The sequence below is a fragment of the Paramisgurnus dabryanus genome, chromosome 15 (assembly GCF_030506205.2).
Source record: "Paramisgurnus dabryanus chromosome 15, PD_genome_1.1, whole genome shotgun sequence".
In the NCBI taxonomy this organism is placed as follows: Eukaryota; Metazoa; Chordata; class Actinopteri; order Cypriniformes; family Cobitidae; genus Paramisgurnus; species Paramisgurnus dabryanus.
The window spans coordinates 23,068,364-23,078,638 of NC_133351.1; the positions used below are offsets into that span (position 1 = coordinate 23,068,364).

The window sequence follows — 10,275 nt, forward strand, 5'->3', positions numbered from 1 at the left end:
GTTTACATTTACAAATTTCAAAGAAAACTTTCCCCAAAGCTAAACATTTACATTTATACAATACGTTTTCAATTGGAACTGAGCACACAACCTTTGTGATTCTTTACCAGTTGTGCTACAGGAACACTTGAAAGCTGATCTTTAGCACTTAAAACTGATCTTTATGCTTTCCGTAGTTACACTGATGATTCATTGGCTCTTTACGTGTTTTTAGGCTTGTTTAGACATTAGAAGCTTGTTAAAATAAAAAAAAGCTTCTTGAAGTTATAGTTTATGACATCATGTCTAGAGAGTTCTCAAAAGAAATGCCAAATACCAAGTTGTGTTATGAAAGGCTGTGTATTCTGCTACTTTTATCAGAAATATATTTTGAATGTTTGATGTTTATTACATCAGAAGACCAATTCTGACCAGTCAAGTGTTTCAGCTGATTTTGTCATTGTTTTTTGCTGAACAGAGCACTGTTTAACCCTTGTGCCTTGTTCCAATTCACTACCCTTTCGTGTTCTTAGCGGCCAAAAAAGGCCACTAAATTAAACGGCTGTAAAAATGTATCAGATTAATATTTTTTTCCAATTTTTTTGCATAAATCTGTTAATCAACCTCAGAACTGATCAAAACTACCAAATGTTTCCAAAAATTTCATGATTTTAACTCTTTAATTGCCAAGCTCATAAGTGATGCCACTGATTTGAGAAAAAAAAAAAACACAAAATCACTGATTTTCAATATAAAAAGTGATTGTGGACTGAATTTTTTTTCACCCTTTTCACAGTCTTGGGCATGCCAAAAATTGGTAAAAACATTGGCTTTGATGCATTTTTAGTTTTTGTGCAGCATCAGATTAAATTTTTTTCTCCCTCATTTATTGTTTGTAGCCATTTTTTCCCCATTGACTTCCATTATAACAACATTTTTTGATTGCAGAGCCATGACACCTTATTACCATGCATTTTTGATTCTTTGTGGTTTTAGTTTTTGCAAAGAGGTAAAATTTGTCATTTTTACTGTTGATCACCATGTGGCACAATTAACCCTTTAGTAGCCTGTGCAAAAAAAAGAGCTTGAATTCTGGATTGTACATTGAGTTATATGGACTATAACAGCATATTAGAGAGAGAGAGAGAGAGAGAGAGAGAGAGAGAGAGAGAGAGTGTGTGTGTGTGTGTGTGTGTGTGTGTGTGTGTGTGTGTGTGTGTGCGTGCGTGCGTGCGTGCTTGCATGTGTGTGCGTCTGTGTGGAAAAATCTGTAAAAAATCTTCTCTTCATCAGATTTATTAACAACATTTATTATGAACCAAAATACAAAAACAACTTCAAATAAACTGAACAATGAAGCAAGAGTAGAGAATGGATGGAGAACTAAACAATCAAACTAATTTTTTGGTGTGTATATGTGTACGTGTGTGTGTTCAGTCTTTTTAGCAGGACTTGCAGCATATTACTTGGTGCTCTCTGCAAGTGTGTCTACCACAACGGATACAAATGCTGACTGTTCTTTTTTTGGTTCTGTACACCACTTGCATGTTCCCCTCTTCACTTCTGAGCTGCTGGTGCCTGCTGGTGTCTGTGGATTTGTGTCTAGAGGGACAGCTACAGGAGACTAAATCCCTCTCACCAGTGCAGCACTAACTGGTGCGCGAGGGAGGTGCTCTCTCCTCAATACTAACACTAACCCTACACACACACACACACACACACACTCGTACACACACACACTCGTACACACACACTCGTACACACACAATGGTTTTATAGTCCATATAACTCAATGTACAGACCAGAATTTATGCTCTGTTTTTTTGCACAGGCTACTAAAGGGTTAATGGTGCCACATGGTGATCAACAGTAAAAATGACAAATTTTACCTCTTTGCAAAAGGAAAAGGCACAAAGAATCAAGAATGCATGGTAATAAGGTGTCATGGCTCAGCAATCAAAAAATGTTGTTATAATGGAAGTCAATGGGGAAAAAATGGCCACAAACAATAAATGAGGGAGAAAAAAATTTAATCTGATGCTGCACAAAAACTAAAAATGCATCAAAGCCAATGTTTTTACCAATCTTTGGCATGCCCAAGACTGTAAAAAAGGTAAAAGAAAATCCAGTCCACAGTCACGTTTTATATTGAAAATCGCTTAGGTTACTCACGTAACCCCGGTTCCCTGAAATAACGGGAACGAAGCATTGCGTCAGTTAGCTGACGCTATGGGGGGAAACTCCTGTTTACTCCGTGACTGAAGCCTATTGGTTAACGTCTGTACAAAGTACAGACCAATGACGTTTGAACCCGCGCGCGGGAGGAACGCGTCCCTATATAAGCGCGGTTCAATCGTCAGGAGCTCATTATATTCGACTGAAGCGCGCAGCCGAATAACACTCGCTGCGTAGACGTTTGTAGCACGGCAAGAGACGCAACCCAGATAGCAATTGACATCTGGCCCAGATGTGGCCCACATCTCCCACATTCATCTGGCTCACATACCGCGTGGAATGACGGCGATGACTCAACCTGAGTGCGCTGCCAGAAGTCAGCCATAACCGTGCCAGATATGGGCCACATTTCAGAAATGGCATGGGCCACATCAGGCCCAGATGTCAGTCACTCCACTGCCATCTGGGCCAGATGTGACCCATGCCATTTCTGAAATGTGGCCCATATCCGTCCCAATTATGGCTGACTTCTGGCAACCGCACTCAGGTTGAGTCATTGCTGTCATTCCATGCAGTAGCGTCTTCTAAGCTGTGGCACACATCTACTCTTACTATATGCTAATTAACCTATAGTTAAGAAAAAACTAAAACTCATATAGTCAAAATTTCTTTATTAAACATTAAAAAAATCCAATACAGATAATAATTTATAAATAAACATAATTATATTTGTCAAACATGTTAGTTAAATTAATAAGTTATATAGTAAGATATACTGGAACCCATAGATGCATGTGCGTTGCCACAGTTACACACCTGGCCAAACTTAAAGGGTTATTTCATCCAAAATGATAATTATGTAATTAATGACCCTCATGTCATTCCAAACCCGTAACACCTCCGTTCATCTTCGGAAACAGTTTAAGATGTTTTAGATATGTGTATACACGATCAAATATATACTGTACATCATCAAAGTAGTCCATGTGATATCAGTGGGTCAGTTAGAATGTGTTGAAGCATCGAAAATAAATTTTGGTCCAAAAATAACAGAAATTATGACTTTATTCAGCATCGTCTTCTCTTCCAGGTCTGTTGTGAACCTCGTGCACAACACTGGAGTGACGCTGCTGACATGTTATCTTGTTTGCCCAAGCTTTTTCTTGTTCCCAAGCTTTTTTTACAGTCTGAGGGAGACGCACGCTATAAACAAAACAATCTTCACAAACATGTCTGAGGATAACACGTCAGCAGCGTCACTGTGCACGCTGTTTTTATTACCTTTCTGGAAATGGACAGTATACCGTACAAACATTTTCAAAGATCTGTAGCTAAAATTGTAAAGCTTAATTTTACCCAGTAACATTAGATCAATGTAATGGTTGAAATGCTTTAGCTATGATTTGATCTAAGGCTATTTACTGGTTATTTATTTTGTTTGTTATCAGAAAAAAAACTGCTCCAGAGATACTCGGTTGTTATTGAATCTATGTGGAGGTCTACCCGAAGTTAAGTTTGGGCCATGAAAGTGATTTATGTTGTTGCCACTGAAACCATCTATATTAACACACAAACGTACAACTACCATCTCCTTACATACAAAACTCTGATATAATACTCAACATTTCTTAATAAACTTATAAAACTCACAATAGGGATAGTTCACTAATTAAAATTAAAACTGTAATTTTGCTCACCCAAAGGTTGTTCCAAACCTGTATAATTTATAACAGTCAGTAACTGAACAAATACATTTGATAGAGTTTGAAACATCTTGATGGTAAGTAAATGAGTTTCCATTTTTGGGTGAGCTATGCCTTTAAATCTTCTCTTTTGCCCAACGACCTTCATCTCTGTCTGTGGCAAGCTGCAACCATGTCTTAACCCAGTGCTCAATCTCTTGGTCTCAAGCAGATAGTTGCTGTTAATCTGTTTCTTCTGACTGCAGCTACGATGACAAATGTAAACAGTGAGGTAGAGAATAAGTATAAAAAAATCTAACATTTATAGGGTATACACATATTAGCTGACACCAAACATGAATAAATAACATTAGTTATTGTCAAAAAGACTTACCAATAATCAGTTTTTAGTGGTATAGTTTTCAGTGGTGTCCTGTAATGCCGCATTCTCATTGATAGCCTGTCAGACTAACTGGATAAGTATGTAGTTTGTGAGCAGGAAGTTCAAAATTCTTCAAAACACTGTCTTTAACTGTGGTGCCTCCTCTCAAGAATAAATTGTTTTGAAATCTGTAAAAATGTAATGAAAAATGAAGAAACGAGTCAAATCTCATTTTTGAGAGGAATATAGACAAACTGTGGGGGTAAAACTGATAGAGTTCCTTTGAAATACTTGGACTACTTGCACAGAGCTTTTGTGACACAGTTCTGTTTTAAAATTAAAGGGGAGCGCAGGGCAAAGCCTAATGCTTTTTGTTTTTCTCAATAATTCAAAACATACATGCATACATATATCCTATATATTAATTACATCTTAAAGGTAAGATAACCTCACAGTTGTTTTAAATCTCAAAATGTAAGATGTTTTATAAGTAAAGTTGATTGTTTCAAATGTGACATGTATTGTGTATTCAGAAATGTATACTTTTTTCAGCAAATTTGATGGTTTACTTCCAAGATTTATTTAGTAATGATGAGGAATTTCATACTCATATAATGATAGTTAAGTGTAACTGGCTTAATTCAGTAATATATTATAAAAGTATTTGTGATTATAATAATAGCTAACTAGCTAAATTAATGTAAAATTACTAAAGTTACCGGCCCGTCATACTAGTCATTTGCTCTCAAAGTTTAGGTATACTTCACTTTCAGAGTGGGAAAGTAAAGTAACTGCATTTAGAGGCAGACAGCGCTAATTCTGTAATCTCAGTTTCACTTTTGCGTGCTCAGGGCTTTCCACACATTCACTATATTATTTAATGATATAAATAGCATAGATTTTTTTTACACATTTTCTAAGGGTGTACCTACATTATATGAACCCTGTATGAAATGTAAAACTTTAGCTGTCACTGTAAAACACTCTGATATGTGCAGATGAGTGGGGGAGTGGGGACAATCGTACTCTGGTACGGTTCGGTCTGTTTAAGTATGATAAGTAAGTGCACCCTAATATAACTTTGTGCTCGTCTGAAAGAAGATGATCATATGTATTAACATGGATTAAATCATGCAGAAATTTTCATTATTCTGTGAACTATTATTCTATTATAATAGACTATTATTTTAACCCTGGAGAATCCACGGGTCAAATTTGGCCAATGTTAATCAATGTTAAGAGAAGGGTTCTTGGGTTCTCCAGGGTTAATTTTCTATTCATCCAAAAATCCTGAAAAACACTAAAACATGAAGCAACACAACTGTTGATAATCAGAAATGTTAATTGAGCAGCAAATCAGCGTATTAGAATGATCTCTGAAGAATATTGTGACACTGAAGACTGGAGTAATGATGCTAAAATTTCAACATTAATCACAATAACAAATTACAGTTTACAATATATTCACATTATAAACAGCTTATTTACTTTGTGATAATGTTTCACAACATTTCTGTTTTTACTGTATTTTTGGTCAAATAAATAATCACAAGCTTAAACTTTTGAATAGCAGTGTATAAGTTTGAGGTTTTACTTACTAGTCATATGGTTCAGAGATGTTTTCTGACAGGTCTGTTCCAACCCTACTGCTCGGCCATTAGCATGGACAAATCTACAAACATAACATTCAATCTGTCACAGAGAAAACAATATATAAAATATGCAGTGTAAGATTTACTTATTTAATATTGCTCACACAATGCTACTCACGTTTAGATGTCAACATCTTAAAATAACTGTGATAAATGTGGAAAATTTGAAAAGCAGTTTTCTACACCTGTCTGCAACTCCCTTCAGAAAATGTTGAAATCTTGAGCTTCTCTTCTATTATAGAGGGTTTTTGTCACTCCTGAAATCAGAGAACAACATGTCTGTATTTGTATACGATAAAACATACGTACTAACGTTAGTAGCTTCAGCACTCCGTGCAATTTAACAAGGTTTAGACGTTACAGTACATCGCATATTTAGACTAAATAAATTTGCCTACTTCCAGTCATGCACTGACAACGTTAACAAAGACTTTGAAACCTCTCATCTATGTTTTCAAAAGCCCAAACGTTCATAAACAAGAGCAAAAGCTTACGCTTATAGACGGTTTCAGCAGTAACATACATACAGTAAAGAGGCTTTTGTGGAAAACACGTAACTTCCGTTAAACTCTGCTAAGCAAAAATAACAACAAAGTCCTAGCTTATAACAAGCAAATTAACAACACGTATATTGGAAACAAAAAAAATATTTTCGACGAGTTATTTTTTCAAGAGATCAGTTTAGCAAGTAAACCAACAGAAACCGGAAGCACAGTTCCGACCGCATGTGCGGAAACATGTTGGGATGGTAACGAACTTTTCTCAAAGACACAAGCCATTTATATGAGGTAAATATATAACAAAAGCGTGTCAACAACAGGTTTTAGTATTATTTGTGTGATTTGATGGACTAAACTTACTTGAAAACAGCGAAGAAACCGCGGGAGACGGAGCTAGCTGTCCTCGTGCTCCTTCAGTTTCCATGGTAACTCCCTTCGTGATTTAAAGGGGCAGGACATGTTTCGCGTGCACAGCATAGCCATTGGCCTATTATATACATGGTAAAGCCTCACACCATTTACATAAATAAACATCTCTGGAATTAGAACAGTACAGAACACTTTAAAATATCTTTAAATTGTTTATAAATCGTAAAAACTTATTTGGTTGTTCTGTGTACTATTCATCATTGCCCCATTGCAAAGTGACACATCTGCATGTGATAGTGGGACGATTTTGTATTGTTTTACACTTGTGTAGCACTTTCTATTTATTCTACAATTTGTTTTTTAATCTTTGCTTTTGTTAAAGATGTACTTTATCCTATTCTTAAAGGTCACATAACATTTTTCTGCTAAGCTGTAAAAGGTTAAATAGTTCACCCAAAAATGAAAACTCTGTCATCATTTACTCACCCTCATGTTGTTACAAACCTGCATAAATGTCTTTGGATCCCATTCACTTCTATAGCAGGAATTGGAAAAGTAATACTATGGAAGTAAACGGGGTCCACAAACAGTTTGGTTAAACTTGAGTAGCCTACCTATCGAATAGTAGTGTGCATCCTTCAAATCTCAGAAGAGTCTTTTATATCAGATTTATAAAAGACAGATCAGTTGTTTACAAAAAAGAGGAGCTCCTGGAAATAACTGTTATTTTTACCCATTCTATCAAATTTTAAGCTACAAAGAGCAAAACTAGTTTTAACTTGTCTATAACTTGGCAAATGACCATGGAATAAGTGGGATAATCAATGACTTGCTGTGCATTAAAGGATTTTAAATGGGGTTTGGGGTTCTTTGCCTCAGCGTTGTGCATTTACAAGTCTTTAATGCAGGGCAAGCAGTTAATTTACATTAAATATGCAGCGGGTAAAATTTAACTCGTCACCATTTTTCCTCAGTTACAATATATTTCTAAAGGTGTTATTGACATTAAATTTTCACCAGATGTTGCACATAAACGTAAATTTTTTAGCTGACTAAAACAAGCTGTTCTGTTACAGGGCTCAACGCAAATAATTTTTTATACTGGCCCGGTCGGGCCAGTGGTTCAAATTTTTCACTTGCCCTGCCAAAATTTTCACTGGCCCCAATAAAAAATGTCAGTGTCACATATTTAAAAATAATAATTTAAAAGTCAAATATTGTATACATATAAAACAGATATGTTCCAATGAAAAAAAGGCTCCCAACTTTTCTGCTTTACCTGTAAACTGACAGCAAATTGTGCGAAATATTGCATAGTTTCTTTCATCGTGTTTTACCCAAGTAAATGTCTGCTTCAAAGATGCTAAATACATTGATGAAAATATATTTTAGTGACTGAGGGTGAAGCACTGGCCCGATCGGGCAAGTGACAATACTTTTTACTTGCCCGAACATCTCTCACACTTGCCCCGGGCCACAGGGCAGTCCTTTATGTTGAGCCCTGTGTTAATGGATTATCAAAAAATTGTCGCCTAGAATTCTTTGAGTTCTGTGCCAGAGTCCAAGAAGATCTGATAGACAAAGCTGTCTGATTATGATAAATATGGTTGAATTATTTGAGCCGAATATGAAGAAGCCTAGCCCTGTCAGATCTAGAAGAAAAATTACAATGGAAAAAATTCAGCTGCCTTCCTTTACATTTTAAAACCAATAAGCTAACCATGCAGCATATTACATATCTGGCCCATAAATAAACCGAAACACACATAAAAACAGTCTGATGTCAACATAACCATAAACCAGTAATATCTGGCCCACACACAACAAAAAGCCATCACTCATCCTAAACCGATTTGTCACACAAGGGCCAGGACTGGCCCAAACACAACAAGCCACAACTCACGCTAAAACCGGGTTGTCGCACTCAGCCGTATCTGGCCCACACACAACAATCCACAACTCAAACTACAATTGGCTTGTCGCACACGGGCCGTATCTGGCCCACACATAACAAGCCGCAACTCAAATTAAAACCCGGCTTGTTGCACACAGGCCATAGCTGGCCCAGACATAACAAGCCGCAACTCAAATTAAAACCGGCTTGTCGCACATGGGCCGTATCTGGCCCACACACAACAAGCCCCAACTCACACTAAAAACGGCTTGATGTGTGTGGGCCAGATATGGCCCATATGGCCTTTGACGCCACCGGAACTGAGCCATATGTGACATAGTTGGCCCAGATGAGGCCCGGTAGTGCATGCTATCTGGGAATGCTTCGTTCCCGTTATTTCAGGGAACCGGGGTTACGTGAGTAACCTAAGCGTTCCCTTTCAATACGGTTCACTTCGCATTGCGTCAGTTAGCTGACGCTATGGGGGAACGTAATCCCATCACGCCGTGCATACACAACGTACTGAAGTGCCTTACCGGAGAGACACTGCGTGTGGCCCTATACCCGGCATATTCACAGCTTTAAAAGCAAATGTGTAAGCACCATATAAATTGTTGACGCGCACACGGTGGGGTTTTAAACGCACCGGGGGCACATAACATAGCACAAGACGGCGAGGTACCGAGCGCGCCGCGGCTGTGCGAGATAAGTAAATTCAGAGTCACGTTGGTGAGCTCGCTGAGCGCACCGTGGTGTACACATAAAACGCATGAGCGTGCATGATTGAGCCGAGAGAACCTGCGCTCGTAGGGCAGGGACGTCTAAGCTGTACAATATGACAACGTAGACGGCGAAGACCAGCCGGCCGCGTAGCAGATATCAAATATAGATATAGATACCCCTGTAGACCAAGTTCATGAAGAAGCCAAACTCGCACAGAGTGGGCTCTATATAGGACATAGCTCATAGAGGGGCGTGAGCCAGTGCGATGGTTTCAACGATCCATCTAAATAACCACTGTTAGCAACAGACATACGTAGTGAGTGATCTGCGCAGCTCACGAACGGCCGATCTGACTATAATATGCGGCAGAACGGTTCGTAGCGTGGGATTATACAGATACCACAATAGTGTGAACCCAGGTGCACCCTCGAGCGCATCGGGATGCATATAGGTAGTATTATAGTGCACAGATCGGTGAGCTTTCCAAGTGCGCCGTAAATGTGTATTGACTATAAATTGCACGGGCACAGGTGAACACTTGAATACATCGTGAATGCATATAGATGAATCAGAGTGTTATAATGCACAGGCCGGCAAGATTCTCGAGCGCGCCGTCATGTGTTCTGATAATAAATTGTGCGCACACGGGTGAACTCTTCAGTGCACCGTGAATGCGTATAGATAAATCAGTGCACAGAACGCGCCGTGAATGTGTACAGATATGATTGATGAACGTAACGGTGGGCACCCAACGCACCGTGAACGTACACAGATGAACAACAATGTATGTGTCACAAAGCATAACACAGCTGTGTATACAGGTGAGCTTTCCCAAGCGCATCTTATTGTATACCAAAATGTTATAGCGTGTACATGTGAGCTTCTCTAAGCGCACGGTGGACGCATATAATTAAAAACC

At 38.3% G+C, this 10,275-nt stretch overlaps 1 long non-coding RNA gene across 1 annotated transcript; it reads right to left on the minus strand.

Moving 5' to 3' along the window:
- Nucleotides 1-2,938: 2,938 nt before the first annotated feature.
- Nucleotides 2,939-7,296, minus strand: LOC135731078 (uncharacterized). The gene is made up of 5 exons (XR_010526183.2): nt 6,731-7,296; nt 5,989-6,127; nt 5,817-5,890; nt 4,231-4,406; nt 2,939-4,102 (listed from the first exon to the last, which is right to left on the minus strand). It is a non-coding gene; the product is annotated as an uncharacterized lncRNA (long non-coding RNA).
- Between the last annotated feature and the right edge of the window lie 2,979 nt (nt 7,297-10,275).